This window comes from Chiloscyllium punctatum, chromosome 52, assembly GCF_047496795.1.
Source record: "Chiloscyllium punctatum isolate Juve2018m chromosome 52, sChiPun1.3, whole genome shotgun sequence".
Taxonomy (NCBI): domain Eukaryota; kingdom Metazoa; phylum Chordata; class Chondrichthyes; order Orectolobiformes; family Hemiscylliidae; genus Chiloscyllium; species Chiloscyllium punctatum.
Window position 1 is genome coordinate 23614593 of NC_092790.1, and position 18538 is coordinate 23633130.

The 18538-nt window shown below is 45.4% G+C and overlaps 1 long non-coding RNA gene across 1 annotated transcript; it reads left to right on the plus strand.

The window, feature by feature from the left end:
- Window positions 1–734: 734 nt before the first annotated feature.
- Window positions 735–17899, plus strand: LOC140470576 (uncharacterized). Its single transcript, XR_011956538.1, has 4 exons — window positions 735–790; window positions 2648–2754; window positions 13954–14053; window positions 17561–17899. It is a non-coding gene; the product is annotated as an uncharacterized lncRNA (long non-coding RNA).
- Window positions 17900–18538: the final 639 nt, after the last annotated feature.

Genomic DNA, 18538 nt, shown 5'->3' on the forward strand with positions numbered 1-18538 from the left:
TAGAATTTTCTAGCACCAAAAATTGTGAAAGTTAAATGTGGAAGGGGAATGGATCTGGTTGGGTTCGTCATCAGAGGGTCAGCTTGGCTTGTTGGGCTGAAGGGCCTGTTTCCACACAGTAGGGAATTTATGATTCTGTCTCAAATTATTCTAAAAGAGGGCAGATAGATTTTTGAAATATTGAGCAGTTGAGGGCTATGCGGATCAAGCATAAAAGAGGTGTTGAGGTCTGGGTTGGCCCAGCCATGATCTGATAGAATGGGGGAACAAGCCGAAGGGAATGAATGCCCTACTCCTGTTCTGATTCCTTGAGGCTCCATTTCATGCTTTTTTTATCTCCAAAGAAGAGTGTGATACAATGTGCTGAAGATCTCAGATGTTGTGAAAATGGTGTGTTTATGTACTGGATCATTTGGCATTGGTTCATCAATCACAGCTATACAGTCATGAGTAGGAAGGCAATTCCCTCCATGAATAAAGGAAATCTACTGCAGAGCTCACACAAAGGGATCCTTCCCCTCAGTGAACTCTCCCATCACATTATCCAACATATCAGCGAAAGCAGGACGCACAGTGCATGCTCGAGCCAACAAAGGGACCAGGGGTGATTGATGTCAGCACCGGACCAATGAAAGGACGGTGGGCGGAACTGGAGGACCAGGGGAGGTTGGTCCTCCAACCAATCAAAGTGAACTAGGCGCAGAACTAGACTAAACCACGTGGTTACCCTCACGCGCAGCGGAGAGTCGCTGTAATGAATTTTCGGGAAGTTTTGGAGCGAAAGGATACGGTAAGGAAAGAAACAAATAAACAGAGGGAAACGGGAGAAAAACTGTATTGCTATGAGGGGAGAGGTTTTACAAGCATGTTGTGCACGTCGGAAAACACAAATTTGAACGTCCCAGTCCCGTGTTTGTAGTCAACGGGAAATTGCCTCAGCGCGGCTGCAGGCCTGAGTGAGCACCGCCATCTTTATTCGGGGCAACGATTCACTGGACACGTGCGCAGCCGCCATCTTTGTAGGGGGCAAGGTGCAGCCAGGCGCATGTGCAGCCTTTCTCTGGTACAGAGTCATTGGGCAGGATTTACACAGAGTACATTCAAACTCAGAGTAATGAATGTTTATTTCTGGATTTGTTTCGTCATTCATTTAAAGGACTTGCTATCGTAACTGAGTTTGCAGGTCATTCAAAATTGGAGGTATTGTGCATAGTGAAGAAGGTTACCTCAGGTTACAGTGAAATATTGATCAGATACGGATTAATTTTGATAAATGTGAGGTGCTGCATTTTGGAAAAGCAAGTCAAGGCAGGACTTATACACTAGGGGAAAGTGAAGACTGCAGATGCTGGAGATCAGAGCTCAAAAATGTGTTGCTGGAAAATCACAGCAGGTCAAGCAGCATCTAAAGATCAGGAGAATCGACATTGCGGGCATGAGCCCTTCTTCAGGATTGCTGAAGAAGGGCTCATGCCCGAAATGTCGATTATCCCGATCTTTGGATGCTGCCTGACCTGCTGTGCTTTTCCAGCAATACGTTTTTCAGCCCAGGACTTATACACTGAATGGAAAGGCCCTGGAGACGTTTGCAGAACAAAGAGACCTTGGACTGCAGGTTCATAGTCCTTCCAAGTCAAGTTGCAGGTAGATAGGATGATGAAGAAGGTGTTCAGTGTATTTTCCTTTATTGGCTAGAGCATTGAATATAAGATGTGGGATGTCATGTTGCTGTACAGGACATTAATTAGGCCACTTTTGGAATATTGTGTGCAATTCTGGCCTGCCTCCTATCAGAAGGGTGCTGTGAAACTTGAAAGGTTTCAAAAAAGACTTACAAGGATGTTGTTAGGGTTCGAGGATTTGAGCTACAGGATGAGGCATAAAAGGCTGGGGCTGTTTTCCCTGGAGTGCCATAGGCTGGGCGGTGATGTTATGGAGATTTATACAATCATGAGGAGCATGAACAGGGTAAATGAACAAGGTGTTTTCCCTGGAGTAGTGGTGTCCAAAAGTAGAGGACATTGCTTTAGGGTTAACGGGGCAAAAATTCAAAGGGGGCTAAAGGGCAACTCTTTCATGCAGTGGGTGGAATGAGCTGCCAGAGGAAGTGGTGGAGGCTAGTACAATTAAAACTTGTTGAAGGCATCTAAATAGACACATGATATGATTAGGAAGCGTTTACAGGGATATGGGCCAAGTGCTGGCAAATGGGAATAGACTAGGTTCGGATACCGGGTTGGCATGGATGAGTTAAACCGAAGGGTCTGTGTCGGTGCAATACGTCTCTATGACTGTGGGATCATAACAGCTTATACAGCTCTACTTCATCTCTGGGCTCCCTTATGAGCACTTTGCCAATATCTAGCTTGCTCAGTATCAAACAATGGGTGTATTTTTGGTCTGTTTAGTATTTTACGATTACTTTTACAGACATTTTTGTAAGTTAATTTTTCTCTGCCGCCCAGCCCCTGACGATGTGCTGCTTATTAATTTTCTTTCTGGAAAATCTTTGACACTCAAGAATTCTTTTTTCCAATAAGCAAGTGTATTTTCCTTCCATTTCGGACTATCAAATTCTGCACCATTTTCATTCCCTGTAATCTGTTTTGCACTCCCTGAAACATCAACTGTGTTTCTCCTTCCACAGATACCAGTGATTAATGCCAAAGCCCTGTTGCTTGTGGAGAGGGTGATGTTTGACTTTCTTGTACAGCTGCAGTTTGTGTGGTGAAGGTACTCCCACAATGTGATTAGGTAAGAGATATTACAGAGTATTCATTACAGCAACAGTGATGATTTGAAGATAATGTCCAAATCAAGAACAGTTTGTAGTTTTATCATCATGCTTATAATTTCACAAAAATATTATTGGGAACTTTAGACATAAGGTCAGAGACTAATGATATTAGGTCAGGTGACCAAAAGCATTGCCAAATAAGCAGGCTTTGAGGAATGTCTTAAAGGAGGAAAGCAGACCTGTGAGGTTTTGGCTGCGAATTTCAGAAAATGATGCTTTGGCAACTGTAAAAGCAGCCACACAGGTGAAGTAATGAATTAATAGATCATTGGGAGTCTCGAACAGTTTAGGTTGTCGAGGTCTTCACGGATGTGTGATGCGGCAAGCTAGGGATGATCACAATCAGGAATTAAATCAAGGGTCAGAATTTTAAATTGAGGGATGTGGGCCGGATGCTGGCAGGTGGGACGGAATTGGGTTGGAATATCTGGTTGGCATGGACGGGTTGGATTGAAGGGTCTGATTCCATTCTGTACATCTCTGTGGCTCTATGTTGTTGATTATGAATAGGAGCCTTGTGATGGATCAACAAGTTTTGGTACGAGGGAGTACTTGGGCAGCAGAGATTTAGTTTTTCTTAAGATTACAGGGAGATTGAATGTGGGAAGCTGGCCAGGAGTGTGTTTGGATACTGACGTCTGGAGATAATACAAGGTGGATGACAGTATATGAGCTGAGACAAGGGTAGAATCAGCTAGAAATAGTGATCTTGGAGTGGGACTGGGCTGTCACCCTCACCTCACCTCTGAGATTCAGCTGGTTGTCAGGTTGTGAATCAGGGCCGTAACACAATCGGGAGCTGAGTGACCCTGGTGGAGCCTAAAATGAGTTTCACTCAGCTGGCTATTGCTGTGCAGATGCTGCTTGATACCCCTGTTGATGACATCTTCCATCACTTTACTGCTGATCGAGTGTGGACTGACAGATGGAAATTGCTTGGGTTGCATTGCCCTGTGTTTTTGTGCTGAACATCCCTGGGCAAGGTTCCACATTGTCGCTAGATGCCAGGGCTGGAGCAGTCCTTAGCTTGGTGGGTGGCAAGTTCTGGAGCTCAAACCATCAGTATTATTGCCAGAATATTGGTAGGGCCCGTAGCCTTTGCACTACTTAACCATTTATTGATGTTATTTACACTGAATCAAACTGGCTTAAAACTCACATCTGTGATGTTGGAAATCACTGGAGAAGGCTGAGATGGATCATCCCACTTTGCACTTCTGGCTGAAGATTGCTGCAAATGCTGTCATCTTATCTGGTGCGTGGGCGTGTGAGACCCCTTCACCAGTAAGGGTGGGGATATCTGTGATGTTTCCTCCAGTGAGTTGTTTAATTGTCCATCACCGTTCACAACTGGGTGTGGCAGAACTGCAGAGCTCCGATCTGATCTATTGGTTGTGGGATCGTTTAGCTCTGTTGCTTGCTGCTGATGCTGTTTGACATGAAATAGCTTCAGGAAATGGTTTAAGTAGAATCCAAAGAGATCAAACAAATATATCACAGACAAAAGATTAACTGGACCAGAGAATAGGACCCCATAAAGATTAACGAGGCTGTCTATGGAACCACCAGGGGTGGGAAAGATATGGAAATATTTCACGTCATTTTTACTGGAGAAAGATATGGAAGCTCGAGAGTTTGGAGAAATAAACAGAGAGAACTTGTAAAGTATCCATGTTACAGTGGAGGTGTTACTGGATGTCTTGAATCGCATCAAGTTGAATAAAGCCCTGGGACCTGATCAGATGTATCCCGGAACTTTGTGGAAATCTAGGGAAGTGATTGTTGGGCCTCTCCTGAGGTATTTGTATCATTGATAGCGACAGATGAGGTGCCATTATTTTTAAAAGGTCGTAAGGAGAGGCCATTGAACAAGAGAATAGTGAGCCTGAAGTCAGTGGCAGGCAAGTTGTTGGAAAGGATTCTGAGGGACAGGATATCCATCTATTTGGAAAAGTAAGGAATAATCATTGACTGTTGTCAATGTGGCTTTGTACATGCACAATCGTGTCTCACTAACTTGACTGAATGTTTTGAAGTGACAAAGAAAATTGATTAAACCAGGCTGTGAACGTTGTTTATATCGACATTCGACAATGTTCCACAAAGCAGACTGGTTAGCAGGGTTACATAACATGGAATGAAGGGGAACAAGCCATTTGGGTACGAAACTGGCTTGATGGTAGGAGACAGAGGGTGATGATGGAGGTTTGCTTTGTGGACTGGAGGACTGTGAGCAGCAGTGTGCTACAAGGATCAATTATTGGGTCCTTATATAAATGACTTGGATGTGAATATATGAGATATGGTTAGCAGCTTTACACAAGACACCAAAATTGGAGATGTAGTGGACAGCGAAGAAGGTTAGTTCAGATTACAACAGGATCTTGATCAGATGGGCCAGTGGAGCAAGGAATGGCAGATAGAGTTCAATTGAGATAAATGTTAGCTGTTGGATTTTGGAAAGACAAATCAGGGTAGGACTGAAACACTAACTGGGAAGGTCCTGGGAAGTGTTGCTGAACAAAGAGACCTTGGAGTGCAGGTTCATAGTTCCTTGAAAGTAGAGTCACAGGTAGGTAAGGGAGTGAATGCAGCGTTTGTTATGCTCTCCGTCATGTTGTTGCTGTACAGGACATTGATTAAGGCTCTTCTGGAATTCTGTTTTCAGTTCCAATCTCCCTGTTCCAGGAATGATGTTGTAAAACTTGAAACATTTCAGAAAATGTTTGCAAGGACTTTGCCAGAGTTGGACAGTTTGAGGGCAGTGCATGTTTGGAGTGAGCTGCCAAGGGAAGGGGTGAAGGAGAGTACAATTACAACATTTAAAATACATTGATTAAGCCACTTCTCGAATTCTGTTTTCAGTTTGATTTTCCCTGTTCTGGGAAGGATGTTGTGAAACGTGAAAAGGTTCGGACAAGATTTACAAAAACGTTGCCAGGTTTGAAGGATTTGGGCTACAGAGAGAGGCCGAATAGGCTGGGGTTAATTTCCCTGGAGAGTCCAAGACTGAGAGGTGACTTCATGGAGATTTATAAAATCACGAGGGGCATGGATAAGGTGGGCAGCCAAGGTTCTCTTTCCTAAGGTTAGGTCGCTCCAAAACTAGAGCACATGGTTGAGAGGGCAAAGATTTAAAAGGAATCTAAGGGCAACGTTTTCAAGCTGAGTGTGGTGTGTGTATGGAATGTGCTGCTAGATGAAGTAGTGGAGACTGATAAAATCACAACATTTAAAAGGCATCCGATTGGGTACGTGAACAGGAAGGGTTGTGATGGATGCAGGCCAACAGCTGGCAAATGGGACTCCAGTAGTTTAGGATTCCTAGTTGGCATGGATGAATTGGACCGAAGATCTGTTTCTGTGCTGTATATGTCTATGACGTTAATAAACTAAGATGCGTTCCTCTTTTGTGGAGAGCAAGCTGCAGCACAGATAATATCCTTGGAGCTGAGAAGGTGAAGCAGTGATTTTGACCAGGTGCAGATTTGGTTCCAAGGTCTTGAATTTGCGGAGAGAGGTATTGTTAATACTGTCACAACTTTTCGTAACTACTTTCAAGTAATTGGCAAATAATACAAAACGAAAATGTGAACATTATTGTACTCAGTAAGTTCTGAGCATCTGGAACATTCTGAACGACACATTCAGCAGGTATTCTGAAATAGACTTGGAATTTTAATTTTTAAGGAAAGATTTGGGGGGCTGTGGGCAAATAGAACATAGAACATAGAACATAGAACAATACAGCACAGAACAGGCCCTTCGGCCCACGATGTTGTGCCGAACTTCTATCCTAGATTAAGCACCCATCCATGTACCTATCAAAATGCCGCTTAAAGGTCGCCAATGAATCTGACTCTACCACTCCCACGGGCAGCGTATTCCATGCCCCCACCACTCTCTGGGTAAAGAACCCACCCGTGACATCTCCCCTATACCTTGCACCCTTCACCTTAAATTTATGTCCCCTTGTAACACTCTGTTGTACCCGGGGAAAAAGTTTCTGACTGTCTACTCTATCTATTCCTCTAATCATCTTATAAACCTCTATCAAGTCACCCCTCATCCTTCGCCGTTCCAATGAGAAAAGGCCGAGAACTCTCAACCTATCCTCGTACGACCTACTCTCCATTCCAGGCAACATCCTGGTAAATCTTCTCTGCACCCTCTCCAAAGCTTCCACATCTTTCCTAAAGTGAGGCGACCAGAACTGCACACAGTACTCCAAGTGTGGCCTAACCAAAGTCCTGTACAGCTGCAACATCACTTCACAACTCTTGAATTCAATCCATCTGCTAATGAACGATAACACTCCATAGGCCTTCTTACAAACTCTATCCACCTGAGTGGCAACTTTCAAAGATCTATGAACATAGACCCCAAGATCCCTCTGTTCCTCCACCTGACCAAGAACCCTACCATTAACCCTGTATTCCGCATTCTTATTTGTTCTTCCAAAATGGACAACCTCACACTTGGCAGGGTTGAACTCCATCTGCCACTCCTCAGCCCAGCTCTGCATCATATCTAAGTCCCTCTGCAGCCGACAACAGCCCTCCTCACTGTCCACAACTCCACCTATCTTTGTATCATCTGCAAATTTACTGACCCACCCTTCGACTCCCTCATATAAGTCATTAATAAAAATTACAAACAGCAGAGGACACAGAATTGATCCCTGCGGAACTCCACTTGTAACCGGGCTCCAGGCTGAATATTTACCATCTACCACCACTCTCTGACTTCGACCGGTTAGCCAGTTTTCTATCCAATTGGCCAAATTTCCCTCTATCCCATGCCTCCTGACTTTCCGCTTAAGCCTACAATGGGGAACCTTATCAAATGCCTTACTAAAATCCATGTACACTACATCCACTGCTCTACCCTCATCCACATGCTTGGTCACCTCCTCGAAGAATTCAATAAGACTTGTAAGGCAAGACCTACCCTTCACAAATCCGTGCTGGCTGTCCCTAATCAAGCAGTGTCTTTCCAGATACTCATAAATCCTATCCCTCAGTACCCTTTCCATTACTTTGCCTACCACTGAAGTAAGACTAACTGGCCTGTAATTCCCGGGGTTATCCCTATTCCCTTTTTTGAACTGCGGCACAACATTCGCTAATCTCCAGTCCCCTGGTACCACCCCAGTTGCCAGTGAAGACGAGAAGATCATTGCCAACGGTACTGCAATTTCCACTCTTGCTTCCCACATAATCCTAGGATATATCCCGTCAGGCCCGGGGGACTTGTCTATCCTCAAGTTGTTCAAAATGTCCAACACATCTTCCTTCCTAACAGGTATCTCTTCTAGCTTATCAGTCCATTTCACACTCTCCTCTTCAACAATACGGTCCCTCTCGTTCGTAAATACTGAAGAGAAGTACTTGTTCAAGACCTCTCCTATCTCTTCCGACTCAATACACAGTCTCCCACCATTGTCCTTGATCGGACCTACCCTCGTTCTCGTCATTCTCAGGTTTCTCACATACGCATAGAATGCCTTGGGGTTATCCTTGATCCTATCCGCCAGGGATTTTTCATGCCCTCTCTTAGCTCTCCTAATCCCTTTCTTCAGGTCCCGTCTGGCTATCCTGTATCCCTCCACTGCTCTTTCTGAACCTTGTTTCCTCAACCTTATGTAAGCCTCCTTCTTCCTCTTTACTAGACATTCAACCTCCCTCGTCAACCAAGGCTCCCTCACACGACCATTTCTTTCCTGCCTGATCGGTACATACATATCAAGGACACGTCGTATCTGCTCCTTGAAAAAGTTCCACATTTCCACCACATCCTTCCCTGACAGCCTATGCTCCCAACGTATGCTCCTCAAATCCTGTCTTACAGCATCGTAATTTCCCTTCCCCCAATTGTAAAAACTTCCTTGTTGTGCGCACCTATCTCTCTCCATAACCAAGGTGAAAGTCACAGAATTGTGGTCACCATCACCAAAATGTTCACCCACTAACAAGCCCAACACTTGTCCCGGTTCATTACCGAGTACCAAATCCAATATGGCCTCCCCTCTGGTTGGACAATCTACATACTGCGTTAGAAAAGCTTCCTGGACACACTGCACAAACACCGCCCCATCCAATCTACTTGATCTAAAGAGCTTCCAATCAATATTTGGGAAGTTGAAGTCGCCCATGACTACGACCCTGTGGCTTCTGCACCTTTCCAAAATCTGTTTCCCAATCTGTTTCTCCACATCTCTGCTGCTATTGGGGAGCCTATAATAAACACCCAACAAGGTGACTGCACCTTTCCTATTTCTGACTTCAGCCCATACTACCTCCAGAGGCAGATCCCCCTCAAACTGCCTTTCTGCAGCCGTTATACCATTTCTAATTAGCAATGCCACCCCCCCTCCTTTTTTACCACCCTCCCTAATCTTACTGAAACATCTGTAACCAGGAACCTCCAACAGCCATTCCTGTCCCTCATCTATCCATGTTTCCGTGATGGCCACAACATCGTAGTCCCAGGTACCGATCCACGCCTTAAGTTCACCCACCTTATTTCTGATACTCCTTGCATTGAAGTATACGCACTTGAGCCCATCTCTGTGTCTGCAAGTAGTCCCTGTCAGTGCTACCTTCTCCACAGCCTCCCTACAGTCTTGGACATCCTGACACACAGCTAGCTTACTTGCTGGACTACAAGTCCGGATCCCATTCCCCTGCCAAATTAGTTTAAACCCCCCCGAAGAGTGCTAGCAAACCTACCCCCCAGGATATTGGTGCCCTTCTGGTTCAGGTGCAACCCGTCCTGTTTATACAGGTCCCACCTTCCCCAGAATGCAGTCCAATTGTCCAAATATCTGAAGCCCTCCCTCCTACACCATCCTTGCAGCCACGTGTTCAACTGCACTCTCTCCCTGTTCTTTGCCTCTCTGTCACGTGGTATTGGGGCAGATGTGCAGCATCTCCAGAGGGAGAGAGTACAGCCCCAATGGGCTGAATAGCCCCCAGGCCCTGTGCTCTGTGATACTGCCCCATTTACTGTGAATGATGAAGCACATCCCAGGGCAGAGAGAGGGATTAGCCCTCCGCTCTCATCACAATGGGGCCCGGCTGATTGACGGCAGCTCCAGACCAATGGGAGGAGAGTCTGTATGGTCCTGCAGCCAATGGGAGTGAATGAGGGGTGTGGCCAGCAAGACAACACCTGTCCATGAGCTGTGCAGGTGCAGTGTCACTGTTTGGGGTTGGGAGAGACAGCAGAGACTGGGACAGAGGCTGTGGGACCATAATTACAAACTCCTGGTAAATTAAAACCTTAAGAACTGTGGAAGATGTAAATCAGAAACAACAACCAGGAGGTTCTGGAAAAGCTCAGCAGGTCTGGCAGTTTCTGTGATGAAATGTCAGAGTTAAAGTTTCAGACCCAGTGTCCCTTCCTCAGAACTGATACTGAGAGAAAAAATGTTGGTTTATATGCAGAAGGTAGGGTGTAGGGGAGGGTGTAAGGAGTAAAGGATAGGTGGGGATAGAGCGAGAAGAAGGGTTGGATAAAGGAGTGGATAACGTTCTGGCTGGGGGAGGGCTACTAGCTATTAATGGAAACTGTTAGTGGCTAACCATAGGTAATGTGTAATGACAGGCTGTGAGAACAAGGACTGGGGTGTGGGGTTGGGGGGGCTAGGACATGGGGTTGTTAAACTATGGTGAGCCACTAACTGTCTCCGTTGTAAACTGTTCTCCACAGACATCACTCCATGATTGGAGCTGCAGAGGACAGAGTTGCAGATGGGTGGCACGGTGGCATAGTGGTTAGCCCTGCTGCCTCACAGTGCCAGAGACCCGGGTTCAATTCCTGACTCAGGCAACTGTCTGTGTGGAGTTTGCACATTCTGCCAGTGTCTGCGTGGGTTACCTCCGGGTGCTCCGGTTTCCTCCACAGTCCAAAAATGTACAGGTGAGGTGAATTGGCCATGCTAAATTGCCCGTAGTGTTAGATGTAGGGGAATGGGTCTGGGTGAGTTGCTCTTTAGATGGTTTGTCTGATCTAAAAACCTCTTAAATGACCTTCCCAACCCCCTCTGTACTCCTCAAAGATGTATCTTAAAGTTGTTCTCTTTAATCAATATTTCCAGCATTCGTGAAGCACTTTAGGAGAATTGTCAGTGTGAAAGGCTCCATACAATGAAGGTCGTTGTTGTTAATGTCCGACATGAGGAGAAACAGGAATGAACACTCTCATACCTGATGAACAGCAGCAAAAGCAGGAAGCACTGAGCATGCTCCAGCCCACAAAGGGCCTCTGGTGATTGATCTCAGTGCAGGACCAATAAGAGGATGGGAACGGGGCTGGAAGGCAAGGTAGTGCCGGTTGGTCTGAGTGAATGAGAGGCGTGGCTCCACTCAACCACGTGATAAGCTTCTGGATTCGTGGTGCTGGAAGAGCACAGCAGTTCAGGCAGCATCCAAGGAGCAGCGAAATCGGCGTTTCGGGCAAAAGCCCTTCATCAGGAATAAAGTGATACCACGTGATAACCTTCACTGGCAGCACTGTGATGTTGTGACCAAGGCATTAGAAATGTGTGAAGGTGCAGGGCATGGTTAAGGAAAGACATATTGACCAGGAAGAGAAGGAAATTTTAATGGAATGGGCTGAGACGTTTTACAGAACTTAGTGCACATCGGAAAACAAGAGTCCCATTGCCTGTGGAGAGGGTGATGTTTGACTACCTTGTACAGCTGCAGTTGGTGTGGTGAAGGTGCTCCCACAATGTTCTTGGGTAAGAGATGTTACAGATTATTCACTCAGCGACAGTGAAGAGTTGACAATGTGTGTGCAAATTAACAACAGTTTGTATTTTTATCATTTTTATAATTTCACAGAAATTGAGAATTTCTGACATAAGGCCACAGATGGGGATATTAGGTCAGGTGATCAAAAGTATTGCCAAATAAGCAGGTTTTCAGGAATACCTTAAAGGAGGAAAGCAAGTCTGAGAGGGTCAGGGTGCGAATTCCAGACTGTGTTGCCTTGGCAACTGTCAAAACAGCCAGACCGGTGAAGCAATGAATAAACACATCTTTGGGAGTCTGAAAGAAAATGAGTTGTCGAGGTCTCTCAGGTTGTGTGGTGCAGGGAGACAGGGATGTTCACAGCCAGGAATTACATCAAGCGAGAGAATTTTAAATTGTTGCTTGTAAATAGGAGCCTTTTGATGGATCAACAAGTTTTGGTACAAGTGAGCACTTGGGCAGTAGGGTTTTAGATATTCTTGAGCTTATATGTAAGTTGAATGTGGGAGGCTGGCCAGGTCTGTGTTTAGATAACGAAGTCTGGAGATAACACAGGGATGGACAAATATTTCAGTAAATGAGCTGAGACTAGGGTGGAGTTGGGTGATGTCACTGATGTAGAAATAGCAGTTTTGGAGTCACTCCCCCTCACCCATTCACAAATATTGTTCCCTGTCCTGTCTGTCCTTTCTGGTTACGTCCTTCTCTCCAATTCTGCTAAGAACTAATATTTGACCTCAAGGTTGTTGGAAAATCCTGCTCCATCTCCATACTCCCTTTCCTTTCTGGATTCCTCATATGTGGTGTCCATCCAGGATCTATCTTTGTCCCCTCCTGTATCTCACCTACATACTGCCAGGAGGTGACATCGTATTGGTTTCACATGTACACTGACAATGCCCAGCTCTCTCTCCCTATCATCCCTCTCTATTGCTCCACTGTTACTCATTCATAAAACTGGTTACCACTCGATTGGCTGCAATTTCCTCCAATGAAACACTGCAATGGTTAAACCCATTGCCTTCAGTTGCTATTACAAATTCCCTTCCCTTACTGCTGAGCCCCTCCCTCTCACTGGGAAATGCCTGAGGCAGACCTACACTCTTCATAATATTACTCTCATATTCTGACCCCAAGGTGATCTTCTGATCAGACATTGACACAATCGCAAACACCAGGAACTCCAATCTCTAAAATGTTGCTTTTCTCCACCTCACCCCAGCTCCATTGCTATTGAAACCCCTTACCCATGTCTGTGTTGCATTAAAGTTGACAAATCTAAAACAGAACCCTTGATTCTGCAAATGACCCAGAGTCTGGTTCCAGGTTCCCTCATGATGGGACACATCCTCTCAGTATTTACCCTTTTATATCCCTTAATAAGCCAATGTGTTTCAATAAGATCCCCTCTCATTCTCCCCCAAATCCAGTGAGTCGAGTCCCAACTTCTTCAGCCTTTTCTTAAAAGAGAGTCCCTGCAAACCAGGGATCATCCCTGTCAATCTTCTCTAAATGCCTCCGATGAAGTGATGTCTTTCCTTATATAAAGGGTCCAAAACGTCTCTCATTATTCCATATGTAGTCTCACTCGCACTTTATAAAGTTGCTCTCAGGTATATACTCCAAACTCTTACACTGCAAAATCCCTTCAAACAAGGAACAACGTTTCATCTCCCTTCCTGATGACCTGTTGTAACTGTGTGCTGGCTTTCTGTGTTTCCTGCACGATTACCTCCTGGTCTCTTTTGTGTTGCAGTTTTCTACAGTTTCTACCATTTAAATAGTCCATTGTTCTTTTATTAACTCCTCCAAAATGAACAACTTCACATTATCCCAAGTTATGCTCCATTTGCCAACTTGGTGTCCACGTCTCCAACGAATCCCTCTCTGTAAACAGTTTATAATCCTTTTGGAAGTAAACTGGTCTGAATTTTCTCGGAGATTCCCCCCTCATTCTTCTCAACCTTTCCAGGGAGCACCGGGCAGTGTGAAGCATGCTGAGTTGCTGTCTTTTCAGAGAGACTCTTTGGAATGATTGGGAGGATCTTGCTGCACATTAGTCAGAACTTGCCCATCAAGCTGCATGAGCCTTTCACACCCCATGTTTTATTGATGAGGCACAGCAGCAGCACGGAAGGAAAGAAAAGGAAGAAAATCCTGCTGTCCGCATCTCACTGACTCTTGGAACATTCTCTTCCATGTGTCAAAGATCTGCCCTGTTCAGTCACATGAAGTCCCAAGGTGGAAACTCATAGAAACCCACACAGATTTCCCCCTGAACTGACTGCTGGTCTCCACAAGGGGTGATGTGTACAGTCATCCTGGACCAGGAGGAGGGGATGGTGTGAGTTTCTAACCTGACCTGACAGTGACAGATTTTATAAACTTGTATTACAGGATACTACAGGTGGATATTCAGATAGGAATCTCAGTAATTGTAACGCCAAACTCTGATTGAATTACTCCATTCATCAGGACCTGGATATTTGCACTGTGTGTGAGTATTTTGTTCCAGCTCAATTCCATTTTCTGCATAAAAATTCTCCTTTGAATCAAACCACCCTGTCAATCGATCTCCCCGAAATCTTCAATATGTGTCCAGTAATCCATTTACGATGAATTGATGAGTGTAAGGTTTAACATCCTGATGTATATGTTTTGTAAGCACTTGTCTCTCAGCTCCCCTCAATTTCCTTTGCTACAAGGAGAACAATCTCAGTTTTCCCAAACCCCTGATTCCCCAGTGTTTGTTTGCTCTCTGTAAGGCACACATCAGGATCGTGTTGGAACATTCTCCACTTGCCTGCATCAGTGCAGCCCTCAACAGTATTAAAGAAAGCGAACATCCTCCAGGACAAAGCACTGTGCCTGAGTGGTGTCCCATCCACCACCTTCAGCATTCCCTCTCTCCACCCCCGATGCACAGTGGCATCACTGTCTAAAAGGTAAAGTCAGTATTGTCCTACCAGACCATAGGGCTGCTCTCTTATTAGAGTGAGATGTCTGGTGGTGGTTTAACCTGAAGGTTACCACAGCCCAAGCAAGGGGAGAGGTTGAGAATGAGAGTCCATCTATTATAGATGGATATTCTTGATATGTATGAACAACACCCATGTCCCTGCAACTAAAATCCCCCATTCCTTGAACCATCCTGGTAACTCTCCTGTGCCCCCTCTCAGGGACCCTGCCATCCTTTCCAATTTGTGGGCGATCTCTGGTTTGCACAGACCCAGCTACTCTGTGTTCCTGTGGGTGATGTCATCATTGAGCAACAGTTGCACTCAACCTCACTGTCTGTGAGGGTGGGAGACACAAATCCCCAAAACATTTGAGATGTATTTAGTGTGCACTTGCTATGCCATGATAGATGACACTTTTCCACAAGTACTGGAAAATAGATGAGGATAGTTCGGTGGTAGTTTTCTTTCTCACAGACTCGATGGACCACCAGAGCGTTTTTCTGTTCTGTTTACCGCTGAGATGTTTATTATAAGAATATGACAGGCTCCATTGGACATCAGGTCAGAAAAGGTAACACTAGAATAGATGACATGTGATTGGTCGATTTTCTTGGGAGGAAAGTGAGACGCAGAGGTTTAAGAGGAAATTCAGAAGCTCAGCGCAGGAATTGTAAAGGGCCATTATCAAGTGAGAAATAAACATTGGGCATCCTGAAAGGACATATAGCAGAGCTTTGAGAGACTGGAGGGGATTAGACATGGGGAGGATAATGAAGCTGGAGGAGATGCAAGTTGGAAAGGATTGTGAGGATGGAGGATGTTACAGAGATAGAGATATTTTGTGATAGAGGTTTTTGGATATTGAGGCTGGAGTGGAATTATAGAGATGAGGAGGATTTGTAAGGCTGGAGGAGGTGACACTGATAGGGAGAGTTCCAAACATAGAGGAATTTACAGAGATAACGAGTCATAAAGTTACACAGCATCGACACAGACCCTGTGGTCCAACCAGTCCGTGTCGACCATAAATTCGAACTGAACTAATCGCATCTGCCTCCACTTGGTCCAAGTCCATCCGAGCATTCCCTATTGATATACGGGTCCAAATGTTTTTTTTTCCTATTAGAATCCCATTCCCCTACCCTTCTGCTCTATATTTACACCTGACTAATTCACTCAACCCAATCATCCCTGAACACGATGGGCAATTGAGCACGGCCAGTTCACCTACCCTGTACATCTGTGGATTGTGGGAGGAAACAGGAGCACCTGGAGGAACCCACGCTGTCATGGGGAAGAATATGCAAACTCCACATGGACAGTCACCCAATACAGGAATTGAGCCTGTGTCCCTGGCGCTGAGAGGTAGCAGTGCTAACCATTGAGCTACTGTGCCACCCTGAAATTGTAATTGCATTCACATCTACCATGTCCTCTGCAAGTTTATTCCACATGTGAACCACTCTCTGTGCAGAAACAAAAAATAAAATCCGGAACTTCTTTTTAAAGCCTTACTTTTTAACGTGAGAAACGTATGTCCCCAATCTTGAATCGCGCCCCCTCCTGGAAAGGGCACCTGCTGTTCACATTACCGAAACTCTTCAAGATTTTATAAACCTGTAATAAGGTCACCCCTCAGCCTCCTGTGCTCCAGTGAAAAAGGACCCAGCCTATCCAGACTCTGCTTATAACTCAAACCATCCATTCCCATCACCATCCTGGTAAATCTATTCTGAACCTGCTCCAATTTCATAACATCCTTCCTATAACAGCACAACCAGAACTAGACACAGTATTCCAGAAGAGGCCTCCCCAACATCCTGTACAACCTCAACATAACGTCCTAACTCCTATATTCAAAGATCTGAGCAATGAAGGCAAATGTGCTAAACCGCTTCTGAACCACCCCGTCTGCATGTGACACATAGTTCAAAGACCTGAACCCCTCGGTCTCTTTGTTCCATATCACTATCCGAGGCCCAACTTTTAATCAGTGTAAGTCCAGCCTTCGTTTGTTTTATCAAGATGTAATATTTCGCATTTATTCCAATCCAAAAATCACAAACATCCTTTGAGTATAAAGGCAAGTGGAATATACTTAAGAGTTAAATCAGTAAGGCAAAAAGGGGACAGGAGACCGCTTTGGCGAATAGGGAAATGGTTTTTAGAAATACATTAAGAGCAAATGGGTCACTAGAGAGAGAATAGGCCACCTCAAAGATCAGCAAGGCATCCTATGTGTGAAGATGCAGGAGATGGGGTTTTGGGGGGATACTAAACGTGTGGCATCAGTGTTTAATGTGGAGAAGGACAGATTTGTGGAGGTTGTCAAGATTAGAGATCGTGAGGGTGATGAGACAGGAGGAGATTGGAGGATGTTACAGAGATTGAGATGTTTGTGATACCAGAGATAGCGATGGTTCTGAGGCTAGAGAGGATTTCTAGAGATAAGGAAGAGTTTAGCCTGGATGAGGTGACAGTGATCTGGGGAGTTGTGAGCATGGAGGAATTCACAAAGATAGTGAGAGTTAAAGTCATAAAGTGATACAGAACAGAGACAGACCCTGTGGTTAAACCATTCCGTGTCGACCATAATTCCCAACTCATCTAATCGCCCCTCCCTCCGCTTGGTCCACATTCATCCAAACATTTCCTATTTATGTACTTGTCTAAATGTCTTTGAAACATTGTAATTGTATTCACAGCTGCCTCTTTTTCTGGGAGTTCACTTCACACATGTAAAAGTAAAAACAAATCCCCAATTTACTTTTTAAACCTTTCTCATCTATTTTCAAATTGTATGCACTCAGGTCTTGAATTCCTCCCCCCCCCCCCCCCCCACCCCACCCCCGGCCATTCACCGTGTCTACACGCTTCATGGTTTTATAAACCTCTAAGTTCATCCATCAACCTCCTACGCTCTAGTGAAAAAGCATCCCAGCCTATCCAGTTTCTCCTTGTGACACAATCCCTCCATTCATGGCAACATCCCGGTTAGTCTCTTCTGAATCCGCTCCAATTTAATAATATCCTTCCTATAACAGCACAACCAGAACTGGACACAGTATTCCAGAAGAGGCCTCCCCAACATCCTGTACAGCCTCAACCTAAATTCCCAACTCCGGTACTCAGTGGTCTGAGCAATGAAGGTAAGTGTGCTAACCACCTTCTTCTACAAGTTCCACTCCTGACTCTGATGGACAGTAACTGCAGAATCAGAGTCCTGCAGTGATGTGTGAACTCTACACCACACGGAGCAGGGGGATGACCACTTCCCTGTGTGCACTCACTGGTGTCTCAGTCGTGTTGAGTCTCAGCAAATCCCTTGTCACACAGAGAGGGAAACAGCTCCTACCCAGTGTGAACCCGCTGGTGTCTCAGGGAGTCAGGATGACTCACTGAATCCCCTCTCACACCCTGACCATCTGAATGGCCTCTCCCCTGTGTGGGCTCACTGGGGTCTCAGGGAGTCAGGATGAATCACTGAATCCCCTCTCACACCCTGACCATCTGAATGGCCTCTCCCCTGTGTGGGCTCACTGGGGTCTCAGCAGGTGGTGCATTTGAGTGAATCTCTCCCCAAATTGGGAGCAAGTGAATGGTCATTCTCCAGATTGAGCTCGCTGGTGTTTCAGCAGATCAGAGGACTGAGTGAATCCTTTCCCACACATGGAGCAGGTGAAGGATCTAAATCCATTGTGCCCGCTCTGGTGCCTCAGCAGATTGTAAGATCGAGTAAATCCCTTCCCATACTTGAGGCAGGTGAACAGACTCTCCCCAGTGTGACTGTGTCAGTGAGTGTCCCACTGGGAGGGGTAAGTAAATTTCTTCACATTTACACAGCTTCGCCCTGGTCCCGTTACATTGGTGTCTTCCCAGATCACATGACTGGTTAAATATTCGACCAGCTGCCTAACATGGGAATGATTTCTCTGAGCTAGGAATGCTGCTTTCCCCTTTTATATTACTGATAAGGATCAGGACCTACAGAATTGGACGACTCTGCAGTCGATGTGATGTTA